Raw genomic sequence first — 15,934 nt, 5'->3', positions numbered from 1 at the left:
CTTGGTTCCCCCCTGAGCCCAGAGCCTGCCCCTGCACCAAGCCTGTAACTCCTGCCTCTGCCACTGCAAGAGCCTTGGGACCTTGGGTGAATCACTCCCGCTTTCACAGCCCCCGTTTCATCAACCGTGTCATTAGGCTAATGATAATTAATGCCTGCAAAGGGCTTTATGCTCTTCAGCTGGAAGGTGATAGTGAAGGGTAAATTATTGTTATTACCATAAACACAGGGTACCTACCACTTACCATGGGTGGGACCTGCTTTTTGACTTGCCTCAGCTCTTCTTGGATTAGGACCAGGGTCAGGTGTGAGCTTCACCTCCTCCATGGTTTCCAAGTGAACCTGGTTTGAGCCCATGGCTGGGCTCTGGTCCTTTTTCATGCAAACACTCAAAAATAAGGGGTGAGCTCATTTCGTAGAACCACAGAATGGTTTGGGTTGGAAAGGGCCTTGAAGGTCATTCAATGGAAGCGCTGCAGCACTGCTGGGGTAGGATGCAAGAGCTTCCTCTACTGTCTCCATGCCCATTCTCCAAGGGGATAATCACCTTCCTCTCACTGGCTTTGACATCTACCCCTTTAGTGGTGAAACCAGCTGGGCTGCATCGCATCATTAGTACACAAACACGTGTGTGCATGGATGTGTGCGCCCTGAGAACACGCATGTGCTAGGAAATGCTGTGTGTGTTCCCTGCAGGGATGCAGAGGGCAGCCCACACCACGTGTGACCCAGCACAGCCTGGACCTGTGGCCACCCAGTGTCCCCATGTGCATCTCACAGCCAGACAGGACAGCAGCTACTGATAGGATGTGAGCAAACCCTTCAGCCCCGGGCAGCATCCCACGTCACACAGTGCAATTCCTGTGTCCCAGATCTTCCTGACCCCTTTCCCCATCGTGGCCGTGCATCCCAACACCCTTCCCATCGCTGTCACACTTCTTCTTACTTTCTTTTTCAACTTGTTTGTGGCTTAAATTTGGTTGGTCACTTGATTGACTTCATGATTGACTTCTTTTCAAGCTTTTATTCCCTATGGACAGCCTCAGTTTTCATTAAAAATCTTTCATCAGAATGAGCCAAAATTGTCAAAGTCTGTTTCTGGGTTGTTTTTTTTTTTTTTTGTTTTGTTGTTGTTTTTTTTTTTTTGATTAAAAGCTGAAATCTGCAGTGGGGAAACAAAACAATGAAAATAAAATGAGATGTTTCCCTCCATCCCTTCCAACCCTTCCTCCCCTTTTGTATCAACATCCCTTTTACTGTTGCTGATCTATGGGACCGCCTGCTGCTCGCAATGGGACAGGCAGAGAGGCACTGGGCGAGCGCAGCCACGGCTTTGCCCAGCCAAGTCTCACCAAGGATGGAGATGCCTGTGTCAATGTGAGCCCCCTCAGAGCTGCAGCAGCCCTTCCCTTGTACCCAGCCTGAACCCTCAAGGGTGCCCAGAGAAGCTGTGGCTGCCCCATCCCTGGCAGTGTCCAAGGCCAGGTTGGACACAGGGGCTCAGAGGGATGCCCTGCAGCAGGGCCACTGTCCTTGCACCCTCCTGCCTCTTGACCAGGGCTCCTGCTCTTGGTTCATGCCATCTAAATCGTTACTATGAAATGTAATGATGTCTCCTCCTTCCCCTTCTCATCCCAGTTCCTCTCTCTCAATCCCTAAGTGATTTCTTCCATCCCATGCTAATGTTTTTGGAGGAAATGGGTTATCTTCCCTATCTTTCCATATGTGCAAAATCGCAGCTCCTACCCCCCTGGCTCAGCGCTGCATACTAATAGGGAGGAGGCTAAGACTGAAACGTATCAAAATGCAAGAACTCAGCTTTGCTTTTGCATCCTCAAAAGCCTTATTTTGCTGTTTGGGCCAAACATATTGTGCATTTTCTGTAACAATGAACTTATCACACTTGGGATGATAAACTGCGAAGGCGCTTTCCACAGCAGGCTGACATCCTGCAGATTGACTTCAGCTCGCAAATACTTTAGGATACACGTATTTTGTTCCATGGCTTTTCTGACCAGGGGAGTATCCCGCCTGCAGCCTGGCTCTGTGTGAGTACAGCAGCTGAGCCCCAGGCCACGGCACCTCTCACTGCTCCTCTGTGCTCCCTGGGCAAGGCCAGGGCATGCGTTACCCTGCATAGGACCCATGGAGAAGCACTGCAAAATGGTTATTGAGCCACCCTAAGGTAAGTCCAGTCCCCAGCCCAAGGTCACAAGGGCTTTTCAGCCCAGGACATCCCACCCAGCCTGTGCAGCATACACTGAAGTGCACTGCAGGAGTCATCCCTGTCTTGAGCACTGTTCCTCAGGTTCAAATCAGCAGGAGCAACAAGAGAGCATCTGGAAAGCTGAGCCAGGCAGATAGGATCATAGGGGTTAGATGGGAGCTTAAATCTCCTCCAGCTCCAACCCCTGCCACGGGCAGGGACCCCTTCCACTGGAGTAGCTTGCTCCAAGCCCCTGTGTTCAACCTGGCCTTGAGCACTGCCAGGGATGGGGCAGCCACAGCTTCTCTGGGCACCCTGTGCCAGCGCCTCAGCACCCTCACAGGGAAGAGCTTCTGCCTAAGAGTCCCCCCTCAGGCAGGTTCAAGCCCTTCCCCTTGGCCTGTTGCTCTCCAGGTGTCTTGTAGGCAAAGATAACCCTGGAGCTTGGCTCTCTTGCTAAGCAACATGAGACAAGAAGTCTCATCCAGCTAATGTCCCACCACAGTTAAGCCACCACTGCACAGTCCCAAGCTAAGCGATTACATCTATAGCATTTCCCTGTGTTACAATCAACGAGGGCAGCAAGCACATCCCGTTTTATCCCATGCTGGCCAGCTACATCCCAAAGCCTCTGCATCTCCCTGACTGAACCTCAGTCTCCCCAGTCCCCTTTTGCACCCCCTTGGTTGCACGTTTGTCCTGACACCAGGGATCCTGCATCCCCTGCATCCACCATATCCCCACCAGGCAGTGAACAACCACCAGTCTCCAAGCACCATGAGCAGAAATACGCTTAAAAACACACCAGATTGATTAAAAAACTATTTTCCTTCTTCCCACATCCTGGCCAAAGCTGGACGGATGCTGCGCGGGGATAAATCCTCAGGATGCAACAAGCCCCAGCAGCTTGCCAGCCGGTCCCTTTAAGCACATTTGGTGGCATGGGGAAATAACCAGCATATAAAGCTCTCTGGAGTTAATTCCTGGGAAACACGAGTGCCACGCCGTGGTGAGCATCCGGCAAGCCAAGGGCTCACCCCATGGACCGCCTGCAGTCATCCCAGCCCGCAGGGCAAGAGCAAGGGCCGCTGGAAGCTGTGCTGTGCACATCACCTCCATCCTTCACCTTCAGAAGTGAAACGTGCAGAAAATGAGAGCAGAAATGCCTCTGCTGACAGGTCTGAATGAAGAGATTCCAGCTTTTTATAAACAGCCTTTGGATTTTCTGAAAGTTACAGTGCCCGGCATCATTTGTATGCAGGATGTATTCTAGCTCAAAGGTACCAGAACTAATGCTGTCCTGTTAATGAACTGAGTGAGTAATAGCCATGGGTATAGAAAGCTTATGTCTGAAACTAATCCTAGTTAATGAATCTATTGTTACAGGTATTAAATGGTGACAGGGGGTTTCATCCATCAGCCCTCCATTAATCACAGCGTCCCCGCCTATGCTTATTATTTAGAAGCCAGCAAAGGGATCTTAATGATATTAGTAATAGAGCGGTTGTGGTACGTGACCTAGGACGAGCTGGGGATTTAAGGTGATAAGTGTCTGATCACATAAGGCATTTTAGAGGTGATGCGAGCCGCTCTGCTCCCCATGGCACGTTATCTGGTCTCTGCCAGCTTGCTCTGCTCAACCAACACGGGGCTCTCTGAGCATCACAGAGCCATGGTGGCCGTGCTGGGAGCCTCACCTCATCCGCTGCAGGCTACGAGGAAACCCAGTGTGTCTGCTAAGACAGGCACTGGGAGCCCAAGAAGGCAGCGTAGGGCCCGAGCATGCCCACAGGGTGCAGGGGATGAACGTGCCTGCACAAGTAGCCAGGTGCGAGCCCACGTGCATGAGCACAAATACCCACACACCCACACAGCCTTGGAGCAAATGACTCAAAGGTTTCTCTGGAAAGACGTGAGGAGCATCTGATGTTCTGCGCTAATTCTCCATCTGGACGCGCTCGGCGCGTGCGTTGGGACGGGATCCATTGCATCGTGGTCTCCTCAAGGCAGGGATGTTTCAGTCCAGCCAAGGGACACCATCACCTCCAGGTAAAGCAGGCTCTGAGAGGCCAAGGGGGTGTCTAAGGTAAAGCAAGGCACCACCATCAGGGATGGTCCTTGGATGCGTGGTTGGTTCTGGTTCTGCTCTAGGTTGCTGATGGTGGCAATTAGTCCTGGCTCTGCTTGTTTTGACTCCAAGCAGATGAGGCTGCATTTCATGAGGGCTCTCGATGGATGGGTAAGTTTGGGAGCGGGTCTTGCTCTGGTGGGTTAAATACTTCCTTCCCATTCATCTCCTTAAGACTACTGTGCCCTGAAGATGACTTCACCTGAAGGTTACCGCAGTGGCCCTGGTTAGGGACATACCCAGAGCTGCTGCAGCAAGGCTGGCTGGCCACCATGGCAGCAGCAGGGCCAGCAGGTCACCCACGGGCTGGGGGTAAACCCCTTCCTCACTCACATTGGATCAAAAAGCAGAGGGGAATACTCACCACATGCCACTGTGAGGAGCCCTGGGGGAGCTGCGCTGTCAGGACATCGGAGACCACTCAGGTGATGGGAGGTCAACCTACGTGGTGCAGGAGCCCTGGACATGTGGAAATCAGCAACCTTCCCCTCCTCTATGGGAAGCCAGGAGCTCAGATGGACACTGAGATCCTTTGCAAAAGAGGGGTGCTGAGGACTGGTGACTACTGTGGGAGACCTGTGTGGTACCCAGAGCTGAGCTGTGGTAAACGCTGTGTGTTCAACCGTAGCTGGGCATCCTCAGAGTTTCCTTCCACCATGCCCATTTCACAGGGTCATCCTGTGGTTCCTTGGCACCAACATGCTGGGCATGGACCAGTTCCAGAGACCAGCAGGGTTCCCCAGCTCTTTTCTATTCTGTTTAGGACCCAGAGCCCTAAATTTCCAAGAGAAACCAAGCCAGATGATCTGCCTCTTGGTTGTATTTTTAGGTTAATAACAGATGTGTAAATACATACATCTCATCTTCACAGGTATTCAGATCCAGGAGCTTACCACTTGCCAGTGATCAAACAAGCCCAGCCCTAACCCAATGAGCTGAGTGTAAACCCAGCTCTAACCTCACACCCTGCCTTGCCAGCTACACAAAACCCACCCCATTGCTCTGCTGGTCACACAACGCAGCCCCAAGGGGCTGGAACCCATCAGCCAGGCTTTGGAGCCCACTGCTCCTCCATCAGCTCCCTGCATCCTGCTCTTGCTCTGCTGCCCGGGTGGAGGTTGCAGAGCTGCCCAGAAGCAGGAGCTGAGCGCTCACCCCAACCACGTTCTGGGGGCTGTGCTTTCTTGCATCCTCAGTTTCCAGCCTGCTGCAGAGGGAGAAGATGAATGATGGCTCAAAGGGATGCAGTGCCACGGTCAGGCCTCCAAAACACAGGAGGCTGCCTAGAAATCTCTTTGTAAAAGGGCGAGAAACGTGGTGCCTTCTCTTTGTGCGTACTCAGTTTTCTTCCCCATCAAAGAAGAAGGAAACTGCCTTTATCCAGCAAGGGGAGCTGAGATCCTCCCATCACCTGCTTCCGAGAGCTGAGGCTTCCAACAGAGTCCTCAGGGCTGCAGGGCCTGGCAAGCAAAGCTGAGCCCTGGCCAAGCCTGGCCAGTAAAGAGAAGCAGGGCTCAGGCTCCCCATGCTGGGTTGGTACCTGGTCTCTGGTAGTGGCACCGCACCAGGCCAGCAGCCAGCAGAGGAGGGATAAAGAAGAGGAGAGATAATGATTAGTGATTGAAACTGATTGCATGAAAGAAGGACAGATGTTTCTGCTTGTGCTTGTGCGCCTGAGGCTACGGAGCCATGCAAGGGACCGGGGAAAACTCCTCCTCAGCCTGGGAATGCTGTGGCACTGAGCTGCATCCAAACGAGGACTGAAATCCACACACGCTTTCCCTTTGACCAGGACCCGGTTAGAATGCCTGTCTCCTCATTTCCCCCATGCAGGTAGGGGATGTTTGTGTAGGCACCCTCTGCCATGGGCCATGAGGTGCTGCACAGGTCCCCCAGCTTCACTCCATACCCCCAGACATGCAGCCATCCCAGTGATGCAGTAGGAGATGATGGGACTGGAGGCAACCAGGGCTGGCAAATCAGGTGGGGAGGGGGGCAGGAATTTTGAGCATAGCATCATATAAAGGCACAGGGAAAGCTCCTGGCCATCCTACAGCAAAACAGGGCTGTCTATGGGAGCAGGAGCATTTACCCATCATCATTGTACCACTCAGCATGGGGGATCTGCTGGTGGGGCAGAGCCAGCTGGGGTCCCTAACAAGCAAAGTGGCTGTGGAGAGGGCACAGAACCCCTGTGGTGTGGGCTGCAGTGCATGGTTAATGCTATAAAATATGCAAATAGAGGTTTGTCTTAGCGATGTTATTGATGGTGGGGATGTGCTTTTGGCACCAGCTCAAACAGCTTCAGTGCCAAGGCAGGATGGAGCTGGAGATGCATTAAGGGAGATGAGAAGGGGTCTTGTCCCACCATGGGAAGGATCAGTCCTTCCAGTGTTCCTTGGAATGACCTGAGCTCCTCCCGTGGGAGCCAACAGAGGGACCATCCAGACTCGGATCTGCATCAATGTCGCTTGAAGTAAATGTTGGAGCATCTTAAAGGGAGGTTTTGAGGAAGGCACATTGGAAGCAGTGGGGCTCGGAGGGGTGCGGGCCTCCCTTCAAGAGGAATGAAAGGGAGGTTAAATGAGCAAAGGGTGCAGTGGATGGGAGAGGAAGCTCAGCCCTGGAGGTGCCAAGCAGGGGATCCTGAGGTGACCCCCCCCAGAATCACATCACGGTGGCCCCGGGGCGCGCACCCATCCCCGTGGGGTGCCGCATCCATCCCTGGAGCTCCTTCCCCATGGCGGGCTGCGGGCTGGAGCCCACCGCATCCACGATCGCCCACCGCCCTCTGCTGGGAACGGGACGCTCCCGCTGCCGGGAGACACCGGTTGCCACGGAAACGGGATGTTCCGCTCCTCGGCGCCGATCCGGGGATGCCTCCGGCTGCCCGAGCCCCGGGAGGGGGGAGAGGGATTGCGGAGCTCCCACCGGGTCCCCGTGTCCCGGACACCAGGGGTGGTGCTGGAGGTGTGAGGAGGGCGCACTGAGGGGGGGAAGAGGGCAGGGGTGCCGTCACCCACCCCACGGTGACCCCCCCATCTCAACACCTCCACAAACGCTCTGGAGCACAACCCCCAGTCCCCTGCCCCGCACTGCATAGGGGGAGGTCAAACGCTCACTTCTTCGTTTTGGGGAAAAGCCCCGACCTTCAGGACTCCTCCTCCTCACCCTGCACTGGAGCACGGACAGGACAGCCCATCACCAGCCTCTCAGTGCAGTGCCCCACACAGCAGGCAGGAAGGTGAAGCACTGCTGTCCACCTCCCTCCCATCTCACCCCCAGCTCGTAGCCCTCACACAGGTGAGGATGCCTGGCCTAGTCCTGCCTTACAGCTCCACTCCAGGTCCTGCTGCAGAGACACGAACTGTGCAGGGGTTCACCTCATCCCACTACATCTCCCTGCAGCAACACCGCAAGGAGAGCTGCGGGTGCCATCCCCATGCATTTCCTGGGTACCATTCACGGCTGGAAGGAGCCTCTGGAGATGCTCTGCCCCAAGCCCTGCTCAGAGCATCCCTATGTGTGTGTGTGTGACCAAGTGCACGCCTGTGCCATGCTGTGTGTTCGTGTGCGCGTCTCTCCCCCTGCAGCTCCCTGCCTGGGATTACAGCTCCCAGCACAGCGCAGGAGGGCAGAGATGCTCTGTAGAGAGCTGCAACTCAGCCATCAGCGCTGCCTCTCACAGCGCATGAAAGGCAGCGGCTCAACAGCAACCAAAGCCCAGCTCAGGGAGACCAACGTCGTTCTACACCCCTCAGTGTGATGCTCCCAGCTCTCCTGGGCGCTGGGGTTTGAAGGCTGCTGCTCTGCTGGGGACTGTGAGCATCTGAGAGCATCAGTGAGCCTGGAAGGGCTGGATTGGGGCCGGGAGTGCTGCAGACCCTGCACTGTGAGGGGAGCAGCACTGAGTGAGCACTGACCTGAGGGGCTCATGTGGGAAGGGAGAGCAGCAGGGGCTCGGCCCCAGCACTGCCCCATCACACTGCCTCATCGCACTGCCCCATCACACTGCCCCATCACACTGCCCCATCGCACTGCCCCATCACACTGTCCCATCACACTGCCCCATCCCACTGCCCATCACACTGCCCCATCACTGCCCCATCGCACTGCCCCATCACACTGTCCCATCACACTGCCCCATCCCACTGCCCATCACACTGCCCCATCAGTGCCCCATCGCACTGCCCCATCACACTGCCCCATCGCACTGCCCCATCGCACTGCCCCATCACACTGCCCCATCACACTGCCTCATCGCACTGCCCCATCACACTGCCCCATCACACTGCCCATCACACTGCCCCATCACACTGCCCCATCACACTGTCCCATCACACTGCCCCATCCCACTGCCCCATCACACTGCCCCATCACACTGCCCCATCCCACTGCCCCATCACACTGCTCCATCACTGGCCCATCCCACTGCCCCATCACACCGTCCCATCACTGCCCCATCACACTGCCCCATCGCACTGCCCCATCGCACTGCCCCATCACACTGCCCCATCACTGCCCCATCGCACTGCCCCATCACACTGCCCCATCACACTGTCCCATCACACTGCCCCATCCCACTGCCCCATCACACTGCCCCATCACACTGGCACAGAAGAGGACATGGGTCACCCTGGGAGGACAACTGAGCCCTGAGATGTGTGTGGGGCTGTGCCAAGTCTGATCCCTGAGGGTCTGGTGCCCTCGCTGCCCCCTTTGCAAAGCTGCCTTGGCTGCTCTCACCATACACCAGGATACCTGTGGCATGGTGCAGCCTTCTCCTTGTGCTCTGCAGCACAGTGCCCGAGCACAGTTCTCCTTCCCAATCCTACAGCAAGCAAGGCCATACTCACAGCGACTGCACAAGACCATGCACAGCCCCAGCATCTCCCACCCATGGCATCCCCCAGCCCCAGCAAACACCCAACCATCCACCAGCTCCTGCTCCAACCTCCTCCCAGGGCCAGAACTCCCACCACAAAGCAAAGGGAAGCTGCTGACAGTGGTTTAAGCACAGCCAAAACCTTTCTTCAGGATGTTTGGGGTTTGGGAAAGCACCGCTCAGCTTCTGTCCTGCTGTAACTTGGTGTTCCTGACGCCTCTCAAAAACCCTCTTGTTCTTTCATCACTGGAGGATAATATTTCCCCTCTCACACTGAAATGAGATCCTGGTGTTGCTGCCAGCAAGGCTTTTCAATAACTTGCTTATGTTCCTGGATGGAATTGCCTGGCAGACTTACAGCCCCTGAGCACAGGGGGCGAGGGGGTGCGGGAAGAGACCCATTCATCTCCTGCAGCAGACCCAAGGTTCTTCTTGGCTGCGTGGTGGGAGCCTGGACTAGCGAAGGGCAGAGGAGATCAGAGGGTGAGCATGAAGATGGAACAGCCTCAGTCCAGCACCGCAGGGATGAAGGAGCTCTGGAGCAGGTCCAGCAGCATGCAGCTCCTTAATGCACACCAGCACATTGGGGCAGAGCCCAGACCCTTCCCCAGCAGCTCATGATGGGGACCTGAGCTGTGTCCCAGCCTGGAGGGCTCTGACAGGGGACCAGGGGCACCAGTGAGTGGGGACAGCAGCATCCCTGCCTCAGTGGTCCCCTGCAGCAGAGCAAGCCCTCTGAAGTGCTGCAGTGCCAGAGATGGGGTTTAGTTTCTGGGCTCCCTCACCTCAGTTTTCCCACTCCATGGCATGGTGAGCATTCCACCTGGAAGTCCTGATGGTCCCAGCTGCTGAGCATCCTCCCAGGTTGCCAAGGCACCCCGCGGAGCGGGCCAGCATGGGGATGCTGACGGCTCGCCAAGCAGGCAGCAAGGAGCCGACCATTCCTGCCAGCCTGGTGGTCCATCTGGCAAGCTGCGGAGCCGTTTGGCAACCCCCTTCTCTGCAGCAAACTGCGTGGCAAGCTGCTGAGGATGCAGCGAGCCTGGAAGCCACCAGTGCCCATCTGCCAGCCTGGCGAGCGCTGGGCACCAGAGGAGCCCCAGCTCCCAGTGCCAGTGGGGTGAGAGGCAGGGAGAGCATCCCACAGGTCACTGCCAGGAGCCTCAGCAAGCTCGGAGGGGCTGGAGAGCCCCAAATGCTGCCTCTTTTGCCCATCAGGAAATCACAGCTCTCCAAGCTGCAATAGTGATGCTACCCTTGAACCACATCTCCATCCGGGCTGTTCCAGCTCTGTACCAAATGGCTGGTGCCATCTCATGGGATCATGGCCATACACCATCTCCTGAGGCTCTGGATGGCCCTGCCTGCACCTTCCTGAACCCTCTCCCTGGGCACGTCACCCATGCCACCTGCCCATCCCGGTGCTTAATGCCACAACTCCCTTGATTTCCCATCTCAAAGCCTGGTGACCCATCCAAACCATGAGCTTAAGTATCAGAGCTTGGTGCTGGAGCTCCTGGGTTCATCAAGCCCCCATCATCACAGCCTCCACGAGGGCCACATTGGTGCTGATCTCCAGCATCTCCCCATGGACTCTTCCAGCTGCAGGGCTGAACATTTCTGAAGGCACAAGAAGTTGTTCATAAACAATGGGGAAATCATCTCCATCTCCTCACATCCTCCAGAGCATCGTGGGGATTTTCCTTTGGTGTTTCCAAGACAGCTCATCCTCTGGCACAGGCAGCACATGGGAATCTCAGCTGGATGTTTCAATTACCAGCATCTTTACAACTGGCTGTAAGGGGTCCCCTGGTGTTGGCTGCAGCAGTTGCTGGACCTCCTGAAGGCTTTCTAATAAGCATCAGGATGGTAACAGATCTAATAACAGATCCTGCAAGCTTCCCACGTATGATTAACCTGGAATAGGAGCGTGCTCCTCTGGGAGTGGAGGTGCTGGTTGGCTCAGTGCAGTGCTGCCCATGAGCGATCCCTATGGATGAAGATGGGGCTTGGACCAGTGTGTCCGATGCTGACGGCATCACTGCTGACCTCCTCCCAGCACATCACCTCCTAACCCAGGCTCAAACCAGCCCCAGTTCTGCTGCTCCTGTTCAAGGGAGCCTTTCAGTGACCTCAAAGAAAGTTGCAGGGTTGGGGCTTGTAACTTCTGGTTCCAGCTACTGCACAATCCAGCTGCCCCATCCCCATTGCCAGCTTAGTCAGGAATCCACCATCCAGGGAACAGAGCATCCCAGGGAACAGAGCATCCCAGAGGACAGAGCATCCCAGGGAACAGCATCCCAGGGAACAGAGCATCCCAGGGAACAGCATCCCAGGGAACAGAGCATCCCAGGGAACAGAGCATCCCAGGGAACACAGCATCCCAGGGAACAGCATCCCAGGGCATCAGGCAGGAGACCTGGGAGCACTGCAGAGCATTGGGCCCTGCTCATCTCAATTCCCTGCAGTGTCTGCCCTGTCCCTTCTGCTTGAGGGAGGATGCTGCTCAGCCTGGGCACTGCAGTGGGACTGGGAGGTGAAGCATCCTCACACCTTAGGACCAGGCAACCAGATGATGGAATCACACAATGGTTTGGGCTGGAAGGGACCTTAAAGCTCCTCCAGCTCCAACCCCTGCCACGGGCAGGGACCCCTTCCACTGGAGCAGCTTGCTCCAAGCCCCTGTGTCCAACCTGGCCTTGAGCACTGCCAGGGATGGGGCAGCCACAGCTTCTCTGGGCACCCTGTGCCAGCGCCTCAGCACCCTCACAGGGAAGAGCTTCTGCCTAAGAGCTCAGCTCAGTCTCCCCTCGGGCAGGTTCAAGCCATTCCCCTTGGCCTGTCCCTACAGGCCCTTGTCCCAAGCCCCTCTCCAGGTTTCCTGCAGCCCCTTTAGGCACTGGAGCTGCTGCAAGATCTCCCCTTCAGGAGCCTTCCTCTCTCAGCCTGGCTCCTCAATGTGCCACAGAAGCATGGAAAGAGCCTGTGCTGAGCAGTAAGGACAAAGCTGGCTCGGTGGCGAGTCCTTCCCCTGCCTGGTTTTGAAAGAGCACACATTGCAAGCTATTTATGTTTCTGATCAGCTCTTGGAAGCTGCGTCCCTTTCTACCTCCAAGAGCCTGAATCCCTGCCCGTGCTTCTTGTGCTTTCAGCTGCCTGTAGAAACGCCTGTGCTGGGGAAGGCAGAGCGTTCCCCCTGGTAGCAGGAACCACTCTCCAACAGTCACTGTTCATTCATGCCATGACCAAAGTGTGTCATTTGGAGATGTTTCACCTTGGCAGTGCAGGAGCTCGCCTCTCCCTTACTCCATGCAGGAGCCTCCTGGCAAAGGTCTGGCAGGATTTATTGCCCCCTACAAAGGGGCAGTAGGTGGATGTTTGCTGTTATTAGGGGCTGTGTTTCTCTTCTACAGCAACCTGAAGCTTTTACCCCTCCAGCAGGTTGCTGCTGCCATCCTGAGCTAAGGCCTAGCAGGGCAGGAAGAGCTCAGCTTGGGCTCACACAGTTCCAGCTTCATCCCTCCCATTCAGGGATGGATGCCCTTGGAGGGCAGAAGCACAGCAGAGAGGATCACACTGGTCCAGGTACTCGGATATGGGGACAGCTGCCCTGGGCAGCCTGTTCCAATGCCTGAGCACCCTCTGGGGCAGGAATTGTTCCTCAGCTCCATCTAAACCTGCCCTGGTGCAGCTTGAGGCCGGTTCCTCTTGTCCCATCCCTTGTTCCTTGGGAGCAGAGCCCAGCCCTTCCTGGCTCCATCCTCCTGTCAGGCAGTTGGAGGCAGCCATCAGGTCCCCCATGAGCCTTCTCTGCTCCAGTCTGAACCCCCCTGGTCCCTCACCGTTCCCCACCAGCCGTGTCCATGGCTCTGCCCAGCACACACTGTGCAGAAGCAGCTCCAGGTTCCAGAGGGACTCGAGGAATCCGCTCCCGACGTCAGGAGTGTCCTGAGCATTCCATAAACCCGCCCGGCTCTGGTTAACAGGGAGCTGGAGCCCCGCACTGACGTTCTCCAGCAGTGACTCAGAGCCACGAGGGAGCCTTTCCATTACCTAACAGATGTGCCTGGCCCCGAAAGCAAAGGAACAGCCCAAGCCCAGGCGAGGTACCAGGAAGCTCATCATTGGTTCCCCTGTAGCATCCCGCACACTCCATCCCGCTCCTTCCCAGTGCCTGTGCCTCCAGCTCCACAGCACAGCAGGAACTCAGGCAGTGGAACTTTAAGAGGCAGGAAAGGAATCAACCTGCTGTGGTTAAGTTTGAAATCCGGCTGTGCTGAGTCAGTGTTGGAGCGGGGTTTAGCACAGTCCCAGCTGGGTGTGTTAGAGCATCCTCTCAGATGGAGGATACAGATGGGGATGCGGGGATGGTCACAAGAGACCTGCTGCTTTTACCAGGGCTTCACAATTGTCTGCTTAGGTTGAAAAATACCCCCAACTCCAGCAGAGCTGCATCTCCAACCAGCTCTAAGGAACAAAGATCTCCCTGGCCTTGCAGAGGGCTCTTCTCTCTGCTGCCCTGGTTTTCCCAAGGGAGGTTCATGGATTGCAGCGCTTTGCCCCAAGTCCCCAGCGTTGACCCCAGAGATGCTCAAGCTGAGGACAAGCACAAGGGGACCAAAAACCTGAAGCTGGAGTGGGAGTGATAGGAAGAGCCAACCTTTCAGCACCCAGGCACAGCACAGCCCTTGGTGGGCAGGCTGGGATCCACTGGTACAAACCTATATAAACCCTGGAAGATGAGGAAATGTCTTCTGCAAGTCTCCTAAGCAAGTTGGCAGGGCTTGAAAGCAACGTCCGGAGGAGAGCTAAGACATTACGTAGGAAAAGTACTTCTGCAAGCAAATACAGCCCCATTTCCATAGTGAACAGCCTGGTTTCCAAGTTCGTGTCCTGAAATAGCCCTGTAAGCCATTTAGCAGCAGGACTGCAGAGGAGCACCTCCCTCTTTCTTTAACGCAATCTCTGTGTATGTGGAGATGGGCAGGAAACAGGCAAGTGATACGTGTGTAGGGAAACAAAGTGGTGCCCTGGGAAACGCTCTTACAAGTCTGACCCCAGGAGCTCCCCACAGCCTGCAGCATCCCCGCAGCGCCCAGCAGAGCATCAGTAATGGGAATGAGCAGCTCCCACCAATTAATGCACCAAAATGGATTTTCCAGCTGGCTTGAGGCGAGCGCGCAGCCAAGGGGTGACGAGAGAAGGGCAGGTAGTGATAGGGATAGGGAAAGGGAATGGCTTGAACCTGCCCGAGGGGAGACTGAGCTGAGCTCTTAGGCAGAAGCTCTTCCCTGTGAGGGTGCTGAGGCGCTGGCACAGGGTGCCCAGAGAAGCTGTGGCTGCCCCATCCCTGGCAGTGCTCAAGGCCAGGTTGGACACAGGGGCTTGGAGCAAGCTGCTCCAGTGGAAGGGGTCCCTGCCCGTGCCAGGGGTTGGAGCTGGGTGAGCTTTAAGGTCCCTTCCAACACAAACCAGGCTGGGATGCTATGAAAAAGGCAAATGCAGGCGAGGGATGATCATCAGCTCTTGATGTGATGAGCTCAGTGGGACCATGGACTGTGGCAGCACCACCACTGATGCAGAGCACTGCCAGCCCCATGGGAAGGACCAAGGGCTGGCCCTGCTTTCCCACCATCACCAGGAGCAGGATGTTCCCCCCAGGCCATCCGAGCAGCTGGGCACAGGGCGAGCAGGAGCCGCTGAGATCTGTGGAGCCCGGAGAGGCTCTTCACATGCAAACAGCAAATAATTACAGTTAATTTGGAAGAGATGAATGGGCTGAGCAGCAGTTGCTACCCACAGAGGAGCTGCGGAAATGAGAGCCAAAAGTAACCATTAGAGACCACTTATTGCAGCTTTTATCTGTCAGGGGTCATAGCTTTGCCCAAATACTCTCTACTGAGCCCAAAGACTGTAGTGAGGCTTAAATATTTCACTATTCTAAGACCCAGCTGCCAGCAGGAAGGGACCAGCAGGGCCACTGGATCTACTGGGATCCACCATGATCCCCCCCAGGTGAATGTGGGAAACCACACGCTTCGAGTGAGATGGAAACCCCTCAGGTCTCTGCGAGTGTGAGGAGCAGATTCCTCCTGGGCTCTGTAGAGATTCTCCATCACAGAAGGAAGCAGCGCCCATCGTGCTCCGTCTGCAGGTGGGAAGAGCCTGCAGTAATTTGGAGGGAGGCAGAGCAAGGCTTTCTGCAGGTAAAACCAGCAGCTCAGTGTGTGATGTTTAAACACAATCACTGCTTCAGTGCAGGAATCCCCCTGTTCCAGCACCAAGGGGTAGAACCCAAAGACGTGTCTCAGAGCCCTGCCCATGGGAGATGCTGAACGTCCCACCCCGGTCAGGCCACCCCAGGTACCACCCTCCATCATCCCGTTTCCATCCCCAGTGCCTCCAGCTCATTGCCCACAGCAGGAGCATGCATTAGTGAGGATCTTTCAGCTTCCTATGCCAAGGATGAAGAGCTCCTTGACCTTGAGTCAAGGGTGTTTTCCTGCACCCAAAAGAACTTTGCATCTTTCCTTCTATCCCTCTTTTGTGCTCCTGCAAACCTCATCAGAGGCTGACAGCAGCGCTGCCGCAGTGCTCCTATAATAGCTTTCCCAATGCCGTGTGAAGGATCTAGGTCATTCCTGCCTTCTTGCTATTCCCCTTTTATAAACCCGATGTCAGGCGGATGCACTGAATGAGTCTGAAGCTGCCCTGAA

The sequence above is a fragment of the Neopsephotus bourkii genome, unplaced genomic scaffold (assembly GCF_033783945.1).
Source record: "Neopsephotus bourkii isolate Nb327-2 ecotype Australia unplaced genomic scaffold, CSIRO-AGI_Nbou_v1 NB_1632, whole genome shotgun sequence".
NCBI classification, from domain to species: Eukaryota; Metazoa; Chordata; class Aves; order Psittaciformes; family Psittacidae; genus Neopsephotus; species Neopsephotus bourkii.
The sequence above is the reverse complement of the archived record's forward strand: the minus strand, read 5'-3'. Positions refer to the sequence as shown.